The sequence below is a fragment of the Protopterus annectens genome, chromosome 5.part0 (assembly GCF_019279795.1).
Source record: "Protopterus annectens isolate FY-2018-M chromosome 5.part0, PAN1.0, whole genome shotgun sequence".
NCBI classification, from domain to species: Eukaryota; Metazoa; Chordata; order Ceratodontiformes; family Protopteridae; genus Protopterus; species Protopterus annectens.
The window spans coordinates 800,447,546-800,475,213 of record NC_056735.1 but is presented as its reverse complement, the minus strand read 5'-3'; positions in this window follow the sequence as shown (position 1 = coordinate 800,475,213).

The window sequence follows — 27,668 nt, the reverse complement described above, 5'->3', positions numbered from 1 at the left end:
TGGTTGTGACCCATGCCCATTTGGATGTGTAATCTGACTTCAAACCCCATACACCTAATACTAACTATTGATGTGATAACAGTGGAAAGGTCTTATATAGTAATAGAACATTTATTATGTAAAAATCCAAAACCAACTCACAAACTGTTTAAAAATCAAAGAAGCATGGACGTTGGTAATCCTAAACCACACCGCTGTTTTATGCATGTAGAGCAGAATTCTACATGAATAAAACAGTGGTGTGATTTAGGATTACCAGAGTCAGAACATTTATGACAGGCCATACCACCATCCACTGTAAATGAATGACTTTTCCTCAGAGAAATGGTAAACTTTGTTAAATGTTATGCATGTTTCTATGGATGTTCTCATGCCGTGAAATTTTTCCCTAAATTCCTGTAGCAGTATCAGGGACATCACACAACTATTTCTTGATGACACTCTAGTAGAATATTTCATTTGTAAAGTTAATTGACATGATGCAGCTTTCCTGTGTTAAGGACACGGCAGATAGTCATGTGGATTCTCCCAAGAAGAAGGTCACTAGGTCTGATTAGACTTCCACAACCTGTGGTAGAACTTTAGTCAAGCAGTGGGGCCTACATCACTGTTAGGTCAGTGTCAAAAGATTACCTTACATGCATTTTATCCTTGCTTTAAAGTAAAGTTCACATACCAGCACCTGATCAAGATCTGTGAGACCATCATCTTCACTATCCTTAAGGACATTGTCTATGACACCTTTCAACTGTAACTTACATTTTTAATCTCAGTTAACCCAATTACTGCTTCCAAACAGCCACTTTCTAGACACGGCAAAAGATGAAGTTCTTCCTTTATCTGAACAATCAGTAAATGTCAATTCTAGTAAAAAAATACTTTTTTCAGTGTAAGTGGACAGTTAAATCCATTATGTTCTGTTGTAGGCAGTGCAATGAAATCTCAGTTTGTCATTAAAGAGTTTTCATAATATCTGTTAATTCCTTACTTCAATCAAAACCTACTGGTATAAGTAGCATTTGTGCCACTGATCTCTCATTACGATACAAAAAGTGGCTGACAAAAGATTATGAAAAAAAAAATCTTACTATGTGGAGAAATGTCTATGTACAGTATAAGCACACCACACAGTACAGCCCACAAGTAACATAGCATGCATCACGTATTATCTGTGTGACCATTATGCAATGTCACAAACTCCATGTCATGACCCATGGTCGCGAACTATATGCATCCTGTTTGGCTGCATAGCTGTACACCACGAACAAGCCTGCTATAAGGTTGCCATGCCATTTTTTTTTTTTGTTGGACTCAAGTCAATATTGTCACTGGTGCTAGTAATGTTAAAGGGAGCTACACTGTTGCTGTCAGTGACTGGCTGCAGTAGTTGTACACCAAATCAACACATGATCAAGTTGTGCATGATGCAGCAAGTATTAAGCATCCTGCATACAGATATAGGATCATACTGAAGGGCAGCCCAAGAATCATCTGTACAATGAAAACAGACTTTGAGCAATACACTCACTCAGTGACTATCCATGCCCAGGACAGAATGTTGTTGCAGTGCTTGTATGTCATTTCCTGACAATTTCAGATGGGTGCCATTATCCCATGTTTGAGTGGGTAGCCAGCACTACCTGAAAAAAAAAACTGGGAGGGGACATGCAACAAAAAAGGAGAATGATCATTCATTACTATCTATTCCAAACTGTGCCTACAGAAATATCTATAGTTAGAAACTGTATTAATGGCTTGTACTTAGCAAGTAAGTGGTCAGGAGGAAGCCTAGTATACAGGAAGTGGTGCTTCAGGGAGCCTGTGAGTCAAATGAAAGAATCACAGGCACTGCCAAGATGCTGGGCTGACATGCTGGCAAAGCACTCCAGTGCATCCCATATTACCTGACAATTGACAGAACTATGACTCTTCCTGTTCTACTTCTACTCTCCTCATTGTGCAGATGAGACCATAATACCAACATATGTACAATCTGTTGCACCAATCACCTCAGGAAAGCTGGCCATTCCACAGAAAGCACAGAAAGTACTGGTTCAGTCCTTAGCTGATCCAGGGAAATAGATATATTGATTCACATCTGATAAGAGTATGTCATGGAACTGCTGAAGTATCCTCAAGGTAGAAGCCTGAGAGATAACCACTGAGTCTCCAGTTTTTCTCTGGAAGGTACTTGAGACTTAATGAGGGCTATACAAACCTTGGAATCTACCGATATAGGAATGCCTTGCATACCCATGTCTGTGGGTCACACAAACTCATCAAAGCCGATACTTTATCCCAATCCAGTCTAAACTTATCTAAAATTTCCTAATCACCAGTCAAAAATAGGTGGCCTATATATTAGTCCTGTGAGGACTGATGGTTGTACCTGGCTTTGGGAAAACTGAGACAAGCACTTAGAAATGGCGGTAGCTAAGCTGGCAGCGAATGTAAGCATCTTTGCAGATTGAAAATTGAATAAAAAAGGACATATCCACTTTTTATAACCCTTATGTGCACCATGCACTTGTGAATGAAAAAGATTCTTTGAATTGCACAAAGGCATGAAGAGCACCTAATTTGTAAAAAGTAGTCATTAATTCTACACACATTTTTCATGCACATCCCATGATTCTATAATTTGCATTTGTTGTGCTCAGTCTAGTCCTGATCACTGCATCTAAGAGCAGCTAGTATCTCTGAATCCTGTCTTAGCTGCACTTAGGTACTGCACGTGCTCATAACCTCAGCACATTAGTGTAATAATTATGACTACTGTCCAAAGACCAGACACATAGCAGCCAGAAAGCAAGTAGCAGAGAAGTTAATTAGTTTCAGTACTCAGAAGTTATTTCATGAAGAACTTTCAGGTACTTTAAGTTACAGCTGAAAACAACAAATTATTTGTTTTGCAGAAAGAAAATGAATTATGCCACATTGATTCATGTCACAACATGTTATGACATTCCACTTGTTCCTGTTACAAGAAAATTTCCAGACTACCAATGTGATCGTACAGTTTCTGCTGATAAAAACTTCATTCTGTGATCTACAAGACTGATAACATCTAAGCCACTATGAACTCGAGCTCATCACTTTGGACATGATAAACATAAAGAAATAATAAAGATAAAGGCATAACTAAGAGATGACATGTGGTTTACAGACAACTTTATTCCCTGTATAAATTTAAGAATGGCCAGCATACCCAAGCCTTAACAGTTTTTTCAGACTTTGCACACTGATATTGGATAGAACTCAGAAAAGAATAGCACAATGAGTGAAACAACACTGTGCTATGAACAGCAATGTGCAGGAAGGTGTTGGTTCATACCCAAAACTAGCACTGCATTTGGGAACACTGCACACTTAGTCTCATATGCTAATGATCACATAATGATATGAAAATGAAGAATATTAAGGTAACAAACCAAATGTGAATTCATATGAGGATAAACAACATGAAGGAGAGATATAGAAACTTGGGAGAATTGTTCAACCAACCTCGACTGTTAGAGATTGTGTACTCCATGATTTCACAGAAAAAAACTTGACAAAGACATTAGGAGTAACAAGAGTGAAAGCCATATTAACCAAAGAGAATATGTTAAAGGCAGTTCAAAAGTCAGTGCCTGTAACAGTGCATGTTATCACCCTCAATGCCACTGAAGAATACAACTGCTCCTAACACAACATCGCCTTCATGACAGGGACCTAGACAAATGCCATCATGTGGACAGAGTCATCAAGTGGGAGCTTCTAGCGTGTGTCATTCTCACGTGGAATTCAGTGGGATGCATGGCATATTGATTCCGATAGGCTGTATGTGAATCACGGAATATTCTTGCTACAGTAGCCTCTCGGCAGAGTGTCTGTATCCCAGCCATTTGCCTCATGAACACTAATCAGTCCCCTTGAAGTTATGTTATAGCAGGTGGAGTAGAATACACGGTTCTCAAGGACCACAAAGAAAGGAAATATCACTATCTGGATATTCTATAAAATAGCCAATTTCTCTAAGATTTTAGGTGCCATTATCTTTAGCCACACTGTCATTAAGACCCTGCCTAGTCTACATGGACAGCAGAATATTCAATGTTTCTATTCCATCAATGGCCAGGTGGTATGCAGCACACAGAGTTTTATATACAATGTGCCTATGTGCTATCCAGGCAGTTCTCACATCTAACACACCCATCGTATACAGGAGTTCATGAAGAGTCACTTCATACAAGGACACCTTACTGGTGAATCTGTATATGCCCTGTAGCCATAGATTATGACATTGACACACAACCACTAGGCATGGCTGCAATGCAACACAATACTGTACTTCTGCAGACCAACTATCGCTGAGTATGTCTTTGTACTGAAGAAGACCTGTTTCTGCAGCCTAATCTCCTTTAGTGACATGCTGCAGTGTGTTCCACAGACCTGTAGCATAATATTTGCTGTTTGTGCAGCATCTGCTGAACATGGTGGGACACAGGCAATTAGGTGAGAAGATTGCATCTGATGTCCAGACAGACTGGAGGCAGCAGTGAAGGAGACAATAGTTGAAGAGCTGTGAACTTACTGCATGGAAGGACATTGTGAGGCAGAGGCTGGTCCAATGTGATCTAACAGTGGCAAAGATATAGCTTATTATTTAGTAAAGACATAGGAAAAAATAAACAAATAAAATTGGAAAGGTGTCCCTAGCTAAAGAGGTTCTATGAGGGAAGATGTTGACTTCCTAGTTGTTGCCACGTGACAGCAAGGATTAAATAAAATACATGAATTGACTGGGCAGATGGACAGTACGTGGCTAATAAATTTGTCAAGCATTTTAATCCTTGCTGTCATGCAGGAACTGAAAGAAAGGCCACAAAAGTTAAACAATAAGCCAAGTGTTGGACTATAAGATTAGGAGCAACATGCATGGATACTAGCATCATAAGATTTATCATGACAGTCCATACCACCATGCACTGCAAATGACTGACTTTTCATCAAAGAAATGATAAACCTTGTGGAATGTTATGCTGGCTTTTATGGATGTTCTCATGCAGTGAAACTATTCCCTGAATTCCTGTAGCAGTATCAGGAGGTCACACAACTATTTCTGGATGAAAATTTCAGGGAATACTTCATTTGTAAAGTTAATTGACTCTATGCAACTTCCCTGTGGTAGGGACAGTGGATGGATCAGTAAGGGTGGCTACTATCTCAATAGCCTGACAAGGTGAGGTCTGGGCACAAACAACCTTATAAATGCATCCATGCCAAATAAAATATACAGGATGCTAGTGTTCAGCTGAATTTTACATGTATGACCAGGGCAAAATTTTTGCACAGCAATCCAAATGTGGTTAAATCAATAACAAAATGATTACATATGTGCAATGTAATGCAATTCATGGAGCTCGGTATGACTAAGCCCCTTTTACATATGAACTTCTCAAATCAGCTCCAACATATACTAACCTGCTACACTCTGTCTTTTTAAGCTACACTTCCTTGAATGTTCATAAAAAGCAGAAATGAACCAAAAGCAGGAATGTCCTATAATTATAAGGAAAAGGCAATAATCAGTGTAGCTTACTGTGACCTTTTCAGCATTAACCTGAATTTTCACGTGGGGCATGAAACTTTACAATATTTGTCTGATGACTGCTGAAATGCTTGAAAATGTATATGGTGCCATTTTCTGTGTTGCCTACATCTGTCAAGTGGCTTACTGTAGGCAATAGTCAAGGAAAATGGGGAATGCCCAAGACCAGAATACTGACTATTTCCATTAAATTAAGGAGTGACATATATGGCCGATTATTTCATTCAGAATGGACTACATCATCACCATACCTCTCAACCTGTTAATGCAAAATATCTGGACAAACTTTGATAAAAATGGGGGTACAAATAGGGACATATTTTAAATATTGCTCTTTTAAACTTAGAAAGTTGCTAGCGTAACAGGATTTGTTTCAATATACATTTTCTGAAGAATATGAAGTTTAAAACTCAAATGTGTGTCATTATTTAGTGAATTCAATCCTGACATAATTCCAGTGATTTGCCAGGAAAAAAGAGGAACAAGCCAAAAATATGAGCCAAAAAGCTGGACATTCTGCAAAAATCTATACAGTTGAGAGGCATGATCATCACAACAAACAGCTATAGGCAAACATTTCACTACTGCAGAAGAGCATACTCAGATAACATTGTCAAGAAGAGTTATACCAACAAATGAGAATTAATGTGTCACTGTCTTCTCATACCTTATTTTATTTATTATTCACTAACATGCATGATCCATAATTATATAAGATATCATTAATATGAGGCAGGTGTAATTTTGGCACAACATGTCATTGCAGATTAAAATAAGTTGCAGCAGCAGGGAACCAAACACAGGGGACTCTACTTCAATGCTGGGGAAGATCACATCTAGGAACATATAAAAAGCATCTGTTTGGAAAAGGTGGACCAAAACTGGCAAATAGAGCTAAGGTGTGAAATCAAGAAAATAAAATGATTGAAATAAATGTTGTAGGAGAAGGGACTGTACATTACCACCATATAGGTAGAGAGCAAATGACAAGGTGGGTTATGCCAGAACAAATGGTAGGCGGAATGTTCTTGCATGTAGTAGCACTGATGGTGTGTCTTCCACACTACAACGTTTAATGCCAGACGAAGAGCACCTTCTGTCTTTCATTCAGATGAGGATGCTGCTGAAATCATCAGAGGTGCTGTGAACTCCAGTACGTTTTGGACCCTTTCCCATAACAACTACATTTGAGCAGTGCAGATGGTCAATGAGTAGCTGATTTTAGAATATTATGTTGAGATGTATATGCCATGACACCTTTATAAATATCAGCCCTACATGTTTCATCATCAGGTATCCCATCGCCATAAGGTACGGCACAAAGACTACAGTCTGCAAGTGTGTTAATTACACCTTTATGTAAAAGTAATTTTCACCTGTCAAGGTTATGTTAACAACATCGTGACATATTTCTCTGCATATCAGCATCATCCTGTGCTTTGACACAGCAAGATGATGTCGACAATAGAAAGGCTGTCGATGCTCATGACACAGTCTGAGGACACTACCTGACAGTCACAAAGTTTACTGGAAGGGTCTTCAACCCCAAAGAAGGTAGATAATTCTGCAGACAGAGACATGGACTCACACAGTCATCAAAATGAGGACATTATATTTTGAGGGATCATCACATAGCTCAACACCTGCTTGTTATATACAACCTGAACCCCTTAATGAAGAGACTACCCTTTCAGTAGTTGTAAGACCAGCTGTCACACCTTTATGCAGAAGTGACTGGTGAAGATATATTTCTCCATTAGCTGCAGATACATGCAAAGTCTTGGCTATCCATCACCACATGTGAGAGACTTAGTTCAGGTTCAGGCTGCTGCCAATGATAGTCATGTACAGATGATTAGAGTATAGAAGGGTATACATGAGGAATTTGCCCAGTGCATGAGAATGGTGGAGGCCAGAAACAATATCAGTATGACTTTCATGTACAGTATGGTTGCACGCAAAACGTTCTTGTCAACCACCATGCAAACACGAGTAAAGGCAAAACAAACAGTGGGAATTCCACTAGACATGAATAAAGATTTGTCTGCATATGCGGTTGATGAATAGGCCAGACACAATGTGTATCTAAAGAAAATAATGCAGACACTCATGTGGACTCCCCCAAGAAGACGGAATTTAGATCTCAAGAGACTTCTACAACATGTGGTAGAACCTGTTAGTCAAGCACTGGGAGCTACACCACTGTTAGGTCAGTGTCAACAGGTTCCATACATTCAGTATATCCTCTCATTAGATCAACTCTGCATCATGTTCACATGCCAGCACTTGCTCAAGATCTGTGAGACCATCACCCTCACTATCCTTAAGGACATTGTCTATGACACCTTTCAATTGTAACTTACATTTTTAACATCAGTTAACACAATTCCTACTTCCAAAGCAGTCACTTTCTAGACGTGGCCAAAGCTGATGTTCTTCCTGTATCTGAAAAAAATAAAAAACCACAATACAAGGAAAAAATACTTTTATTCAAGACAAGTATACAGTTAAAGCCATTATGCTGTGTTGTGGACTGTGCAATGAAATCTCAGTTTATCCATATACATGTTTCAAAATATCTTTAATTCCTTTCTTCAGTTAAAACCTACCAGTATAAGTAATATTTATGCCACTGACTTACAGTACAAAAAATGACTGATAAAAGATTATGAAAAACAAAGCAATCTTACTGTATGGAGAAGTTTATGGCATTCAGTATAAGCACACCACACAGTACAGGACACAAGTAACATAGCATGCATCTAGTAACATATGTGTGACTTTTTTGCACTGTCACAAAGTCTATGTCATGACCCACAGTTGTGGACTGTATGCCTCCTCTTTGCCTAAACTGCTGTCTACCATAAACAAGCCTGCTGGAAGGTTGCCATGCTATTGTCTATTGGGCCCAGTCACTATTGCCACTAGTGCTAGTAATGATAAAGGGAGCTATACTGTTGCTGTCAGTGAATGGCTGTGACAGTTGCACACCAGATCAGCACATGATCAATTTGTGCAGAATGCAGCACGCACTAAGCATCCTGCATCCAGAAGTAGGGTCATACTGAATCATCTGGGAAATGAAAACAGGCTTTTAGCAAGCCACTCACTCAGTGACTATCCATACCCCAGAGAGGGTGCTGTTGTACTGCTCTTAAGTCACTTCTTTGTGGTTTCAGACTGATGTTACTAGTCCAGGTTTGAGTGGGTAGCCAGTACTACCCAGAAAAAAAAAAGCAGTGGTGGGGTATATAATAGAAAAGGGGAATGATCACTCATTTCTACCTATTCCACTCTGCAGCTACAGAAATGTATATTGTTAGAAACAGCATTAATAGTTTGTACTTACCAAGTAGGTGGCCACAAGGAATACTAGTATGGTGGTTCAGTGACCGTGTGAGTCAAATGTAAGAATCATGGGCACTGCCAAAATGCTAGGCTGACAGGCTGGTAAAGGACTCCCATGCATCACACATTTCCTGACAGTTGATAGAATCATAGCTCTTCCTGTTCCACTTCCACTCCTCTCAAAGTACAGATGGTGCCTTAATAGCAACATATGTCAATCCATTGCACAAATCACCACAGGAAAGCTTGACATTCCATAGAAAGCACAGACATCAATGGCACAGTCCTAAGGTGATACAGGGAAACAGATGCAATGATTCACATCTGTAGGGAGTATGTCAAGGAACTACTGAAGTATCCTCAGGGCAGAAGCCTGAGAAATAACCACTGAGTCTCCAGTTTGTCTCTGCAAATGTCTTGCAATATAGTGAGAGCAACACATACCTTGGTGTCCATAGGTATAGGAAGGCCTCACATCTCCATGTCTGTGGGTCATGCAAACTCACTAAAGTCAATACTTTATCCCAATCCAATCTAAACGTGTCCAAAATGTCATGATTGTCAAAATTCAACATGGTTATCCTTCACCTATATCTAATACTTCTTGTCCTGTGAGCATTTCTGGTTGTACCTAGTTTTGGGAAAACTGAGACAAACACTTTAAATAAAGGCAGCTAAGCTGGCAGTGAATTTAAGTACATCTGCAGACGGAAAAGTGATTAGAAAAGGGACAACTCCACTTTTTATAACCTTTATGCAGGCAGTACATTTGTGCATGAAAAAAGATTTTATGAAATGCACCATGGTAAGAAGAGCACCTTATCTGTATAAAATAGTCACAGATTTTTCACACATTTCTAATGTGCATCATATCATTGCATACATTAGCTCAGTCTAGTTGTGATCACTGCACCTAAGAACAGCTACTATCTCTGAATCATCTCTTAGTTGCACTTAGGTGTAGCAGATGCCCATACCGTAGCACCTAAGAGTAACAGCGATGAATACTGCCCAAAATCCAGATTCTTAGTCAGCAGCAAGAAAGCTAGTAGCAGAGTATCAGAAGTAGCAGAAACATAAATTAGTTTCATTACACAAATGTTATTTCATGAAGAACTCTCAGGTATGCTAAGTCCCAGCTGAAAACAGCAAATTATTTGTTTTACAGAAAGAAAATCAGTTATGCCACATAGATTAATGACACAACACATCATGATAGTCTACCTACTCATGTTACAAGAAAGTTTCTAAACTAAGAATGTGATCATACAGTTTTTGCTGATAAAATCTTCCTTCTGTGGTCTACTAGACTGATAACATCTAACTCACTATGAACTCAAGCTCATCATTGTGGACATGATAAACATGAATGAATAATAAGTTAATGGCATAACTAAGAGATGGCATATGGTTTACAGACAACTATTACCTGTATAAATTTAAGAATGACCAGCATAGTCATGGCTTAAGCTTAGACATAGTTTTTTGGTTCTTTGCACACTGCTATTGGCTAGAACCCAGACATGAATAGCACAATAAGTCAGACAAACTTGTGCAATGAGCAGCAATCTGCAGGAAGTGGTTGATTCATACCCAGTAGTACCACTGCATTGATGGGAATATCGCACACTCAGTCTCATATGATAAGTAAGCAATAATGCTCTCCAGGGTGTATGTTAATGTGTAATTAATGCCCACCCAGGGGTGTGCAAGTACAGCCATTATCTACTTTTGAGCACTTACTTTGGATCTGGATGGGCATTAATTACACATAGCCTGGAGAGCATCATTGCACTTAGAGAATGGATTCCCTTTAAAACTGTTGTGTTCTATTTATTTTTTAAGTACTACATGTATGTATATATATATATATATATATATATATATATATATATATATATATATATATATATATATAGATATGGGTCTATATTAGATCATCGAAATAGCATTACAGCGAATGCCGTTTTGCTGGCACATATAGACTAAAATCCCAAAATAGCGAAGGCTCAGGCCAGTGATTTTTTTTTCCCCAGGGAAAAAATTTGTTTGGACTGAGCCATGATATTGCCCTTCACCCCACTGTAGTGTGATCACAGAGTTGGTATATTTAGTTAGGGGGGCTGTAGGGGTATGGGGGGCAAAGCCCTCCTCTTTGTTATGTTTGAAGTAGTTTGTATGTGTTTTTAGTACAAGCTATTTCTTTCCCATGGAAAGAAACTGCTGCTTTGAATGTTCACGGTTTAGTAAGGTTGCTGAGTACATGTCAATGAAGAGGCATTCGATGGAATGCCTCTTCGAGCATTTACTCTAGACCAATAAATATATATATATATATATATATATATATATATATATATATATATATATATATATATATATATATATATATATATATATATATATATATATATATATATATATATATATATATATACACACACACACACACACACACACACACACACACACACACACACACACACACACACACACTTGTATATATACAGATGTAAAATATTTCCTTCACCTAATGTTTCACACTTTCTTTAGTATATGTTAATAGATGTTGGAGAACCATTTTACATCAAAAGTATATAAAAAATAATATTGTACTTAAAAAAGTAAGTATTTAAAACACAACACTTTCACAGTGACCCATTTTATGTCTCTCTCTGTCTCTGTCATACACAGCATCTTCTGCTTTCACACTCACATACATATACATACACAGTCTCCTCTGGTTTTATACTTGTATTCACTCACACAAGCATAACTAACTTTCAACCTCTTAGCACAGAACATCTGGACAAAACCAAAAATAATGGGGAGACAAAGCCCTCCAAAATAGGGACACATTTTAAATATTGCTCTTATAAGTTGCTTGAATCAAATTTTTTGTAGTACAATGCACTTTCTGAAAAATATAAAGCCTGTAACACAAACGCTTGTCATTATTTAGTGAATTTACTCCTCCCTGATTTACCACAAAACTTCAGAAAACCACACTTTTTGTAAGAAACAGACATAAATATGAGGCAAAAATATGGGCGATCTGTGAAAATTTAGACAATTGGCGGCAAGACTGCTCTCTCTGTCTCTGTCTCTGTCTCTCTCTCTCTCTCTCTCTTTCGATCACACACACACAGTTTCCTCTGCTTTCCTACATGCATTCACTCACAAAAGACTGCACTCACTCTCTCTGTCTCTCACACAGTCTACTCTGCTTTCATACACACATTCACTCACACACGCAGACAGAAACATAAACACACATACATAAAAAACACATGAAAAACATATATAAAACATGCATACACTTTTTTCTGTTTATTGTTTTTTTATACTCTCTAAACAGCAAAATCACTGCTTAGTGTGTGTAAAGTAATGGCACCCATTAGGTTTTTTTTTACAGTCGAAGCCCCACTGCACCTTAATATGTTGCTGCGTAGCAGTCAACTCGTTTTTTAGAGGCCATCACTTGTACATTAATAACCTGCTGGAAAATGTTCATTTCCCAGTCTGGTTACTAATGTACAGTTTGCCCATTCTCTAATGGCCACTTAATGATATGAAAATAAGCAACATTAACGTAACAAACTAAATGTGAATGCAAATAAAAATGGACAGCATGGATGAGCAATATAGAAACATAGCAGAATTGCTCAACCAGACTTGTCTGCCAGACAGTTTGTACACCATGATTTCACAGACAAATACTTCACACTAGGAGTAACAGGAGTAAAAGTCATATTAAATGTGTTAAAGGCCATTTACAAAGTATCAGTGCCTGCCATCACCCTCAATTCCACTGAAGAGCTCCTAACATACCATCACCTTCATGACAGGGGCATAATCAAATGATATCATGAGGACAGAGTCACCAAATGGGAGCCTCTAGGCATGTGTCATTCTCACATGGAATCCCATGGGATGCATGGAATAATGATGCCTATAAGCTATATGTATAGCATTGAATATCCTTGCTATAGGAGCCTCTCAGCAACCATGAGGGACAGAGTGGATGTATCACAGCCATTTGTCTCATGAAAACTAAATCAGCCTCCTTGAAATTATGTTATAGTAGGTGGAGTAGTATGTGTGATTCTCAAGGACCACAGAGGAAAGAAATGTAACTATGCAGATGTTCCATAAAACAGCCAATTTCCTTCAGATTTTAAGGGACATTCTTCAGCCACAATGCCTTTAAGGCCCTTCCTCATCCACATGGACAACTGAATATCTAACAGAAACCTTTCTATTCCATCAAGCAATGCCAGGTGGTATGCAACACGTGGAATGTGTCTGTGTGATGTCCAGGCAGTACTCTCATCTAAATGGGGGATGGGGAATGCCCAAGACCAGACTACTGACTATTTCCATTGAATTAATGAGTGACATATATGGCCAATTATTTCATTCAGAATGTACTACATCAACATCACAACAAACAGCTATAGGCAAACATTTCACTACTGCAGAAGAGCATACTCAGATAACATTGTCAAGAAGAGTTATACCAACAAATGAGAATTAATGTGTCACTGTCTTCTCATACCTTATTTTATTTATTATTCACTGACATGCATGATCCATAATTATATAAGGTATCATTAATATGAGGCAGGTGTAATTTTGGCCCAACATGTCATTGCAGATTTAAAAAAGTTGCAGCAGCAGGGAAACAGACACAGGGGACTCTACTTCAATGCTGGGGAGGATCACATCTAAGAACATATAAAAAGCATCTGTTTGGAAAAGGTGGACCAAAACTGGCAAATAGAGCTAAGGTGTGAAATCAAGAAATAAAGAAATGATCGAAATAAATGTTGTAGGAGAAGGGACTGTACATTAGCACCATATAGGTAGAGAAGAAATGACAAGGTGGGTTATGCCAGAACAAATGGTAGCCGGAATGTTCTTGCATGTAGTAGCACTGATGGTGTGTCTTCCACACTACAACTTTTAATGCCAGACGAAGAGCACCTTCTGTCTTTCATTCAGATGAGGATGCTGCTGAAATCATCAGAGGTGCTGTGAACTCCAGTACTTTTTGGACCCTTTCCCATAACAACTACATTTGAGCAGTGCAGATGGTCAATGAGTAGCTGATTTTAGAATATTATGTTGAGATGTATATGTCATGACACCTTTATAAATATCACCCCTACATGTTTCATCATCAGGTATCCCATCGCCATCAGGTACGACACAAAGACTACAGTCTGCAAGTGTGTTCATCACACCTTTATGTAAAAGTAATTTTCACCTGTCAAGGTTATGTTAACAACATCCTGACATATTTCTCTGCATATCAGCATCATCCTGTGCTTTGACACAGCAAGATGATGTCAACACTAGAAAGGTTGTCGATGCTCATGACACAGTCTGAGGACACTACCCGACAGTCACAAAGTTTACTGGAAGGGTCTTCAACCCCAAAGAAGGTAGATAATTCTGCAGCCAGTGACATGGGCTCACACAATCATCTAAATGAGGACATTATATTTTGAGGGATCATCACATAGCTCAACACCTGCTTGTTATATACAGCTTGAACCCCTTAATGAAGAGACTACCCTTTCAGTAGATGCAGGACCAGCTGTCACACCTTTATGCAGAAGTGACTGGTGAAGATATATTTCTCCATTAGCTGCAGATACATGCAAAGTCTTGGCTATCCATCACCATATGTGAGAGACTTAGTTCAGGTTCAGGCTGCTGCCAATGATAGTCATGTACAGATGATTAGAGTACAGAAGGGTATACATGAAGAATTTGCCCAGTGCATGAGAAAGGGGGAGGCCAGAACCAATATCAGTATGACTTTCATGTACAGTATGGTTGCACGCAAAACGTTCTTGTCAACCACCATGCAAACACTAGTAAAGACAAAACAAACAGTGGGAATTCCACTAGACATGAACAAAGATCTGTCTGCATATGCGGTTGATGAATAGGCCAGACACAATGTGTATCTAAAGAAAATAATGCAGACACTCATGTGGATTCCCCCAAGAAGACAGAATTTAGGTCTCAAGAGACTTCTACAACATGTGGTAGAACCTGTTAGTCAAGCACTGGGAGCTACACCACTGTTAGGTCAGTGTCAACAGGTTCCTTACATTCAGTATATCCTCTCATTAGATCAACTCTGCATCATGTTCACATGCCAGCACTTGCTCAAGATCTGTGAGACCATCACCCTCACTATCCTTAAGGACATTGTCTATGACACCTTTCAATTGTAACTTACATTTTTAACATCAGTTAACACAATTCCTACTTCCAAAGCAGTCACTTTCTAGACGTGGCCAAAGCTGATGTTCTTCCTGTACCTGAAATAAAAAATAAATGGCAATACTAGGAAAAAATACTTTTATTCAAGACAAGTATACAGTTAAAGCCATTATGCTGTGTTGTGGACTGTGTAATGAAATCTCAGTTTATCCATATACATGTTTCAAAATATCTTTAATTCCTTTCTTCAGTTAAAACCTACCAGTATAAGTAATATTTATGCCACTGACTTACAGTACAAAAAAATGACTGATAAAAGATTATGAAAAACAAAGCAATCTTACTGTATGGAGAAGTATATGGTATTCAGTATAAGCACACAACACAGTACAGGCAACAAGTAACATAGCATGCATCTAGTAACATATGTGTGACTTTTTTGCACTGTCACAAAGTCTATGTCATGACTCACAGTTGTGGACTGTACGCCTCCTCTTTGCCTAAACTGCTGTATACCATAAACAACCCTGCTGGAAGGTTGCCATGCTGTTGTCTATTGGGCCCAGTCACTATTGCCACTAGTGCTAGTAATGATAAAGGCAGCTATACTGTTGCTGTCAGTGAATGGCTGTGACAGTTGCACACCAGATCAGCACATGATCAATTTGTGCAGAATGAAGCACGTACTAAGCATCCTGCATCCAGAAGTAGGGTCATACTGAATCATCTGGGAAATGAAAACAGGCTTTTAGCAAGCCACTCACTCAGTGACTATCCATACCCCAGAGAGGGTGCTGTTGTACTGCTCTTAAGTCACTTCCTTGTAGTTTCAGACTGATGTCACTAGCCGAGGTTTGAGTGGGTAGCCAGTACTACCCTGAAAAAAAAAACAGTGGTGGGATATATAATAAAAAAGGGGAATGATCACTCATTTCTACCTATTCCACTCTGCAGCTACAGAAATGTATATTGTTAGAAACAGCATTAATAGTTTGTACTTACCAAGTAGGTGGCCACAAGGAATACTAGTATGGTGGTTCAGTGACCATGTGAGTCAAATGTAAGAATCATGGGCACTGCCAAAATGCTAGGCTGACAGGCTGGTAAAGCACTCCCATGCATCACACATTTCCTGACAGTTGATAGAATCATAGCTCTTCCTGTTCCACTTCCACTCCTCTCATAGTACAGATGGTGCCTTAATAGCAACATATGTCAATCCATTGCACAAATCACCACAGGAAAGCTTGACATTCCATAGAAAGCACAGACATCAATGGCATGGTCCTTAGGTGCTACAGGGAAATAGATGCAATGATTCACATCTGTCAGGAGTACGTCAAGGAACTACTGAAGTATCCTCAGGGTAGAAGCCTGAGAAATAACCATTGAGTCTCCAGTTTGTCTCTGCAAATGTCTTGCAATATAGTCAGAGCGACACATAGCTTGGTGTCCATAGGTATAGGAAGGCCTCACATCTCCATGTCTGTGGGTCATGCAAACTCACTAAAGTCAATACTTTATCTCAATCCAATCTAAACGTGTCCAAAATGTCATGATTGTCAAAATTCAACATGGTTATCCTTCACCTATATCTAATACTTCTTGTCCTGTGAGCATTTCTGGGTGTACCTAGTTTTGGGAAAACTGAGACAAACACTTTAAATAAAGGCAGCTAAGCTGGCAATGAATTTAAGTACATTTGCAGACTGAAAAGTGAATAGAAAAGGGACAACTCCACTTTTTATAACCTTTATACAGGCAGTACATTTGTGCATTAAAAAAGATTATATGAATTGCACCATGGTAAGAAGAGCACATTATCTGTATAAAATAGTCACAGATTTTTCACACATTTCTAATGTGCATCATATCATTGTATACATTAGCTCAGTCTAGTTGTGATCACTGCACCTAAGAACAGCTACTATCTCTGAATCATCTCTTAGTTGCACTTAGGTGTAGCAGATGCCCATACCGTAGCACCTAAGAGTAACAACGATGAATACTGCCCAAAATCCAGATTCTCAGTTAGCAGCAAGAAAGCTAGTAGCAGAGTAGCAGAAGTAGCAGAAACATAAATTAGTTTCATTACACAAAAGTTATTTCATGAAGAACTCTCAGGTATGCTAAGTCTCAGCTGAAAACAGCAAATTATTTGTTTTACAGAAAGAAAATGAATTATGCCACAAAGATTAATGACACAACACATCATGATAGTCTACCTACTCATGTTACAAGAAAGTTTCTAAACTAAGAATGTGATCATACAGTTTTTGCTGATAAAATCTTCATTCCGTGGTCTACTACACTGATAACATCTAACTCACTATGAACTCAAGCTCATCATTGTGGACATGATAAACATGAGGGAATAATAAGTTAAAGGCATAACTAAGAGATGGCATATGGTTTACAGACAACTATTACCTGTATAAATTTAAGAATGGCCAGCATAGTCATGGCTTAAGCTTAGACATAGTTTTTTGGTACTTTGCACACTGCTATTGGCTAGGACCCAGACATGAATAGCACAATAAGTTGGACAAAGTTGTGCAATGAGCAGCAATCTGCAGGAAGTGGTTGATTCATGCCCAGTAGTACCACTGCATTGATGGGAATATTGCACACTCAGTCCCATATGATAAGTAAGCAATAATGCTCTCCAGGGTGTATGTTAATGTGTAATTAATGCCCACCCAGGGGTGTGCAAGTATGGCCATTATCTACTTTTGAGCCCTTACTTTGCATCTGGATGGGCATTAATTACACATACCCTGGAGAGCATCATTGCACTTAGAGAATGGATTCCCTTTAAAACTATTGTGTTCTATTTATTTTTTAAGTACTACATGTATATATATATATATATATATATATATATATATATATATATATATATATATATATATATATATATATATATATATATATATATATATATATATATATATATATATATATATATATAGATAGATAGATAGATATGGGTCTATATTAGATCATCAAAATAGCATTACAGCGAATGCCATTTTGCTGACACATATAGACTAAAATCCCAAAATAGCGAAGGCTCAGGTCAGTGATTTTTTTCCCCCAGGGAAAAAATTTGTTTGGACTGAGCCATGATATTGCCCTTTACCCCACTGCAGTGTGATCACAGAGTTGGTATATTTAGTTAGGGGGGCTGTAGGGGTATGGGGGGCAAAACCCCCCACTTTGTTATGTTTGAAGTAGTTTGTATGTGTTTTTTAGTACAAGCTATTTCTTTCCCATGGAAAGAAACTGCTGTTTTGAATGTTCACAGTTTAGTAACGTTGCTGAGTACAAGTCAATGAGGAGGCATTCGATGGAATGCCTCTTTGAGCATTTACTGTAGACCAATACGTATATATATATATATATATATATATATATATATATATATATATATATATATATATATATATATATATACACACACACACACACACACACACACACACACACACACACACACACACTTGTATATATACAGATGTAAAATATTTCCTTCACCTAATGTTTCACACTTTCTTTAGTATATGTTAATAGATGTTGGAGAACCATTTTACATCAAAATTATATAAAAATAATATGGTTCTTAAAAAAGTAAGTAAGTAAAACAACAATTTTGCAGTGACCCATTTTTTGTCTCTCTCTGTCTCTGTCATACACAGCATCTTCCGCTTTCACATTCACATACATATACATACACAGTCTCCTCTGGCTTTATACTTGTATTCACTCACACAAGCATAACTAACTTTCAACCTCTTAGCACAGAAAATCTGGACAAAACCAAAAATAATGGGGAGACAAAGTCCTCCAAAATAGGGACACATTTTAAATATTGCTCTTATAAGTTGCTTGAATCAAATTTTTTGTAGTACAATGCACTTTCTGAAAAATATAAAGCCTGTTACACAAACGCTTGTCATTATTTAGTGAATTCATTCCTCCCTGATTTACCACAAAACTTCAGAAAACCACACTTTTTGTAAGAAACAGACATAAATATGAGGCAAAAATATGGGCGATCTGTGAAAATTGGGACAGTTGGCAGCAAGACTGCTCTCTCTGTCTCTGTCTCTCTCTCTCTCTCTTTCGATTACACACACACACACAGTCTCCTCTGCTTTCCTACATGCATTCACTCACAAAAGACTGCACTCACTCTCTCTGTCTCTCACACAGTCTACTTTGCTTTCATACACACATTCACTCACACACGCAGACAGAAACATAAACACACATACATAAAAAACACATGAAAAACATATATAAAACATGCATACACTTTTTTCTGTTTATTGTTTTTTTTATACTCTCTAAACAGCAAAATCACTGCTTAGTGAGTGTAAAGTAATGGCACCCATTAGTTTTTTTTTTACAGTCCAAGCTCCACTGCACCTTAATATGTTGCTGTGTAGCAGTCAACTCATTTTTTAGAGGCCATCACTTGTACATTAATAACCTGCTGGAAAATGTTCATTTCCCAATCTGGTTACTAATGTACAGTTTGCCCATTCTCTAATGGCCACTTAATGATATGAAAATAAGCAACACTAAGGTAACAAAGTAAATGTGAATGCAAATAAGAATGGACAGCATGGATGAGCAATATAGAAACATAGCAGAATTGCTCAACCAGCCTTGTCTGCCAGACAGTTTGTACACCATGATTTCACAGACAAATACTTCACACTAGGAGTAACAGGAGTAAAAGTCATATTAAATGTGTTAAAGGCCATTTACAAAGTATCAGTGCCTGCCATCACCCTCAATTCCACTGAAGAGCTCCTAACATACCATCACCTTCATGACAGGGGCATAATCAAACGATATCATGAGGACAGAGTCACCAAATGGGAGACTCTAGGCATGTGTCATTCTCACATGGAATCCCATGGGATGCATGGAATAATGATGCCTATAAGCTATATGTATAGCATTGAATATCCTTGCTACAGAAGCCTCTCAGCAACCATGAGGGACAGAGTGGATGTTTCACAGTCATTTGCCTCATGAAAACTAAATCAGCCTCCTTGAAATTATGTTATAGTAGGTGGAGTAGTATGTGTGATTCTCAAGGACCACAGAGGAAAGAAATGTAACTATGCAGATGTTCTATAAAACAGCCAATTTCCTTCAGATTTTAAGTGACATTCTCTTCAGCCACAATGCCTTTAAGGCCCTTCCTCATCCACATGGACAACTGAATATCTAACAGAAACCTTTCTATTCCATCAAGCAATGCCAGGTGGTATGCAACACGTGGAATGTGTCTGTGTGATGTCCAGGCAGTACTTTAATCTAAATGGGGGATGGGGAATGCCCAAGACGAGACTACTGACTATTTCCATTAAATTAATGAGTGACATATATGGCCAATTATTTCATTCAGAATGTACTACATCGACATCACAACAAACAGCTATAGGCATACATTTTACTACTGCAGAAGAGCATACTCAGATAACATTGACAAGAAGAGTTATACCAACAAATGAGAATTAATGTGTCACTGTCTTCTCATACCTTATTTTATTTATTATTCTCTGACATGCATGATCCATAATTATATAAGGTATCATTAATATGAGGCAGGTGTAATTTTGGCCCAACATGTCATTGCAGATTTAAAAAAGTTGCAGCAGCAGGGAAACAGACACAGGGGACTCTACTTCAATACTGGGGAGGATCACATCTAAGAACATATAAAAAGCATCTGTTTGGAAAAGGTGGACCAAAACTGGCAAATAGAGCTAAGGTGTGAAATCAAGAAATAAAGAAATGATCGAAATAAATGTTGTAGGAGAAGGGACTGTACATTAGCACCATATAGGTAGAGAGGAAATGACAAGGTGGGATATGCCAGAACAAATGGTAGGCGGAATGTTCTTGCATGTAGTAGCGCTGATGGTGTGTCTTCCACACTACAACTTTTAATGCCAGATGAAGAGCACCTTCTGTCTTTCATTCAGATGAGGATGCTGCTGAAATCATCAGAGGTGCTGTGAACTCCAGTACTTTTTGGACCCTTTCCCATAACAACTACATTTGAGCAGTGCAGATGGTCAATGAGTAGCTGATTTTAGAATATTATGTTGAGATGTATATGTCATGACACCTTTATAAATATCAGCCCTACATGTTTCATCATCAGGTATCCCATCGCCATCAGGTACGGCACAAAGACTACAGTCTGCAAGTGTGTTCATCACACCTTTATGTAAAAGTAATTTTCACCTGCCAAGGTTATGTTAACAACATCCTGACATATTTCTCTGCATATCAGCATCATCCTGTGCTTTGACACAGCAAGATGATGTCGACAATAGAAAGGTTGTCGATGCTCATGACACAGTCTGAGGACACTACCTGACTGTCACAAAGTTTACTGGAAGGGTCTTCAACCCCAAAGAAGGTAGATAATTCTGCAGACAGTGACATGGGCTCACACAGTCATCAAAATGAGGACATTATATTTTGAGGGATCATCACATAGCTCAACACCTGCTTGTTATATACAGCTTGAACCCCTTAATGAAGAGACTACCCTTTCAGTAGTTGTAAGACCAGCTGTCACACCTTTATGCAGAAGTGACTGGTGAAGATATATTTCTCCATTAGCTGCAGATACATGCAAAGTCTTGGCTATCCATCACCACATGTGAGAGACTTAGTTCAGGTTCAGGCTGCTGCCAATGATAGTCATGTACAGATGATTAGAGTATAGAAGGGTATACATGAGGAATTAACCCAGTGCATGAGAATGGTGGAGGCCAGAAACAATATCAGTATGACTTTCATGTACAGTATGGTTGCATGCAAAACGTTCTTGTCAACCACCATGCAAACACTAGTAAAGACAAAACAAACAGTGGAATTCCACTAGACATAAACAAAGATCTGTCTGCATATGCTGTTGATGAATAGGCCAGACACAATGTGCATCTAAAGAAAATAATGCAGACACTCGTGGATTCCCCCAAGAAGACAGAATTTAGGTCTCAAGAGACTTCTACAACATGTGGTAGAACCTGTTAGTCAAGCACTGAGAGCTACAACACTGTTAGGTCAGTGTCAACAGGTTCCTTACATTCAGTATATCCTCTCATTAGATCAACTCTGCATCATGTTCACATGAGCATGCTCAAGATCTGTGAGACCATCACCCTCACTATCCTTAAGGACATTGTCTATGACACCTTTCAATTGTAACTTACATTTTTAACATCAGTTAACACAATTCCTACTTCCAAAGCAGTCACTTTCTAGACTTGGCCAAAGCTGATGTTCTTCCTGTATCTGAAAAAAAAATAAACAGCAATACTAGGAAAAAATACTTTTATTCAAGACAAGTATACAGTTAAACCCATTATGCTGTGTTGTGGGCTGTGCAATGAAATCTCAGTTTATCCATATACATGTTTTAAAATATCTTTAATTCCTTTCTTCAGTTAAAACCTACCAGTATAAGTAATATTTATGCCACTGACCTACAGTACAAAAAAATGACTGATAAAAGATTATGAAAAACAAAGCAATCTTACTGTATGGAGAAGTATATGGTATTCAGTATAAGCACACCACACAGTACAGGCCACAAGTAACATAGCATGCATCTAGTAACATATGTGTGACTTTTTTGCACTGTCACAAAGTCTATGTCATGACCCACAGTTGTGGACTGTATGCCTCCTCTTTGCCTAAACTGCTGTATACCATAAACAAGCCTGCTGGAAGGTTGCCATGCTATTGTCTATTGGGCCCAGTCACTATTGCCACTAGTGCTAGTAATGATAAAGGGAGCTATACTGTTGCTGTCAGTGAAGGGCTGTGACAGTTTCACACCAGATCAGCATATGATCAATTTGTGCAGAATGCAGCAGGTTCTAAGCATCCTGCATCCAGAAGTAGGGTCATACTGAATCATCTGGGAAATGAAAACAGGCTTTTAGCAAGCCACTCACTCAGTGACTATCCATACCCCAGAGAGGGTGCTGTTGTACTGCTCTTAAGTCACTTCCTTGTGGTTTCAGACTGATGTCACTAGTCCAGGTTTGAGTGGGTAGCCAGTACTACCCAGAAAAAAAAAAAAAACAGTGGTGGGATATATAATAAAAAAGGGGAATGATCACTCATTTCTACCTATTCCACTCTGCAGCTACAGAAATGTATATTGTTAGAAACAGCATTAATAGTTTGTACTTACCAAGTAGGTGGCCACAAGGAATACTAGTATGGTGGTTCAGTGACCGTGTGAGTCAAATGTAAGAATCATGGGCACTGCCAAAATGCTAGGCTGACAGGCTGGTAAAGCACTCCCATGCATCACACATTTCCTGACAGTTGATAGAATCATAGCTCTTCCTGTTACACTTCCACTCCTCTCATAGTACAGATGGTGCCTTAATAGCAACATATGTCAATCTATTGCACAAATCACCACAGGAAAGCTTGCCATTCCATAGAAAGCACAGACATAAATGGCACGGTCCTAAGGTGCTACAGGGAAATAGATGCAATGATTCACATCTGTCAGGAGTATGTCAAGGAACTACTGAAATATCCTTAGGCCAGAAGCCTGAGAAATAACCATTGAGTCTCCAGTTTGTCTCTGCAAATGTCTTGCAATATAGTCAGAGTGACACATACCTTGGTGTCCATAGGTATAGGAAGGCATCACATCTCCATGTCTGTGGATCATTCAAACTCACTAAAGTCAATACTTTATCCCAATCCAATCTAAACGTGTCCAAAATGTCATGATTGTCAAAATTCAACATGGTTATCCTTCACCTATATCTAATACTTCTTGTCCTGTGAGCATTTCTGGTTGTACCTAGGTTTGGGAAAACTGAGACAAACACTTTAAATAAAGGCAGCTAAGCTGGCAATGAATTTAAGTACATTTGCAGACTGAAAAGTGAATAGAAAAGGGACAACTCCACTTTTTATAACCTTTATACAGGCAGTACATTTGTGCATTAAAAAAGATTATATGAATTGCACCATGGTAAGAAGAGCACCTTATCTGTATAAAATAGTCACAGATTTTTCACACATTTCTAATGTGCATCATATCATTGCATACATTAGCTCAGTCTAGTTGTGATCACTGCACCTAAGAACAGCTACTATCTCTGAATCATCTCTTAGTTGTACTTAGGTGTAGCAGATGCCCATACCGTAGCACCTAAGAGTAACAACGATGAATACTGCCCAAAATCCAGATTCTTAGTTAGCAACAAGAAAGCTAGTAGCAGAGTAGCAGAAGTAGCAGAAACATAAAGTTTCATTACACAAAAGTTATTTCATGAAGAACTCTCAGATATGCTAAGTCCCAGCTGAAAACAGCAAATTATTTGTTTTACAGAAAGAAAATGAATTATACCTCAAAGTTTAATGACACAACACATCATGATAGTCTACCTACTCATGTTACAAGAAAGTTTCTAAACTAAGAATGTGATCATACAGTTTTTGCTGATAAAATCTTCATTCTGTGGTCTACTAGACTGATAACATCTAACTCACTATGAACTCAAGCTCATCATTGTGGACATGATAAACATGAGGGAATAATAAGTTAAAGGCATAACTAAGAGATGGCATATGGTTTACAGACAACTATTAGTTGTATAAATTTAAGAATGGCCAGCATAGTCATGGCTTAAGCTTAGACATAGTTTTTTGGTACTTTGCACACTGCTATTGGCTAGGACCCAGACATGAATAGCACAATAAGTTGGACAAAGTTGTGCAATGAGCAGCAATCTGCAGGAAGTGGTTGATTCATGCCCAGTAGTACCACTGCATTGATGGGAATATTGCACACTCAGTCTCATATGATAAGTAAGCAGTAATGCTCTCCAGGGTGTATGTTAATGTGTAATTAATGCCCACCCAGGGGTGTGCAAGTACGACCATTATATACTTTTGAGCCCTTACTTTGGATCTATTTTGAGCCCTTACATTGGACATATGTATACATATATATATATATATATATATATATATATATATATATATATATATATATATATATATAGATACACACACACACACACACACACACACACACACACACACACACACACACATGTATATATACAGATGTAAAATATTTCCTTCACCTAATGTTTCAAACTTTCTTTAGTAAATATTAATAGATGTTGGAGTACCATTTTACATCAAAAGCATATAAAAAATAATATTGTGCTTAAAAAAGTAAGTAAAACACAACGGGCCAGATTCACGATGGCTTGCACGGAGTCTACGAGTAGAGTAAGACTCCATGCAGCCATCATGTCTGACGAGCGATCCAGGAACAGCCTGTAGGGGCATGTAAGAGAGCTCCTAAAACGTCTCCTACACGGACAGGGCTGGGATATGCAAATTACCTCACTTGCAGCCAAAAGGCATGCAAATGAGGTAAATTAGTGATCCAGGAAGCACAATCATGTCCGAGTAGGAGACGTGTTAGCTGCAGAAATTTACTCAATTGACAACTGAGTACCATTCTGCAAATAGCACAATGGAGCCTTGTCAGCTCCAAATAAAGGTTGCATATGGTTGAGGAAGCATGCCAATGGCCAAATATACAGCCATTGGAAAGTTTCCCAGATGCAAAATTAAAATAAAAAGATTTTTTTTTCGGCGATTTCCAATGTTTAAGCGTAGCGCAGCGCCGCATAAACAGGGTGCGCTATAAAAATCATAAAATAAGACAATAAAAGCCACAAACATGGAATTTATGAAAATTGTTAAATGTCAATGTAAGGGAATAGCAGGCTGAAGACAACATGGCCACCGAGTAGGGGTTGCTAAGGGGAGAAGCTCAGTCTAAGACATGTAACCAAGCATTAGTAGGCAATCCTATGTAAATGAATGTTAGGATAGTGAATCACACTTCTACATAGCAAATGAGCACAGTCAGTGAAGTGTAGGAGCAGGATATGGGGAGGAACAGAGTAGGAGATAGGTGACATCACAAGGGGGTATGAATTAATGTAGTGAAGCTCATTGGAGCACAGTGGCATGGTTAGTTGTCAGTTAGAAATCATGGAAAGAGGTGTGTCAACAGGTAGGCCAGGGGAAGCCAAGAAATGGAAGGTGTATACTGTGGATAACACCAAAGTTTCTTGCTGAGTGGGTATGCGCGCGTGTGCACGCCTGTAAACCCGAGTAAGACAAAGTGCACACGTGGAAGCGTGAGTGCGCACGTTTAAGCTGGAGTAAGCATGCATAAGGCTGTTGGAAGACCTGTAAGCATGTTTGCATTGGTGTGCGTGCGTTATAACCTGAATAAGCAAGTTTTAGTCCGTCTAAGCATGTGTGTGCTGCTATGAGTGTGTTTCCGCTTGTATGTGCGTCGCTCCCCCTGAGGAAACAGAAAGGAAAAAGGAAGCACAACAAATAGTAGGAAGCTACCAGGGAATATTAGTAGAGCTAGCAGGTGCAAACAATCAGAATCAGGCAATTACACAGGCAGTACACTAACCCAGCCCAGCACTTAAAACTCTGCAAACAACAGTGCAGTTTGTTTCTCTCAAGAGAGACTGCAACACTGGAGTAAGCTACTAGAAGTGAAAACTGAAAAAGCTACTCTCAGACAAAAAATGCTATGGGCTGCCATTGCTGTTATAAGGCGACATATGCAACATGCTGAGGGTGGTGGCAATGCAAATGCTGCCGGACAATCCACAGTGAGGAGACGGAGAAGAGTGTACAGGCCCAGGGTCACCTACCAGGTGTTACATGAGCTGGAGATAGTGGAGCTCTATAGAGTGGACAGAGACCTCCTGCAGCAAATTGTTGAGCTGTGCAGGCCATGCCTCACACACAGAACCAACAGAGGGGAACCCATCCCAGTGGAAACCAAGGTATGTGTTGGCCTAAGAATACTAGCAACAGGTACCTTTCAGAGACCAACTGGTGATATGATGGGGATATCACAGGCATCAGCATCCAGGGTACTGCACCAGTTCCTGGATGCCATGTCAGCACATGTCGGTGATCATTTATATTTCCCCAATTCCCGTGAGCTATTGGCCAGCAATATGCATCTCTTCCAGCAAATAGCAGAATACCCTGAGGTAGTGGGTGCAATAGAGTGCATGCATATACGCATCAAAGCACCAGCTGGTGAGCGGGGTAGGGCCTACATTAACCGCAAGGGCTTCCCCTCCATCAACTGCTAGGTCATGTGTGATGCCCAGGGCATAATAATGAATTTGTGTGCTGGCTGCCATGGAAGCTACCATGATTCCCATATCTGGCATCTGATGCAGCTGTCCAGACATTTGCCAATGGGGACATCCCACATGGTCACTTAGTGGGGGATGCTGGCTATGCACTGGAGCCGTGGCTGATGACACCCATTAGAAATGCACACACACCTGAACAGGAACGCCATAATGAGCCACAAGCACAAACACAAAATGTAATCGAGCATGTT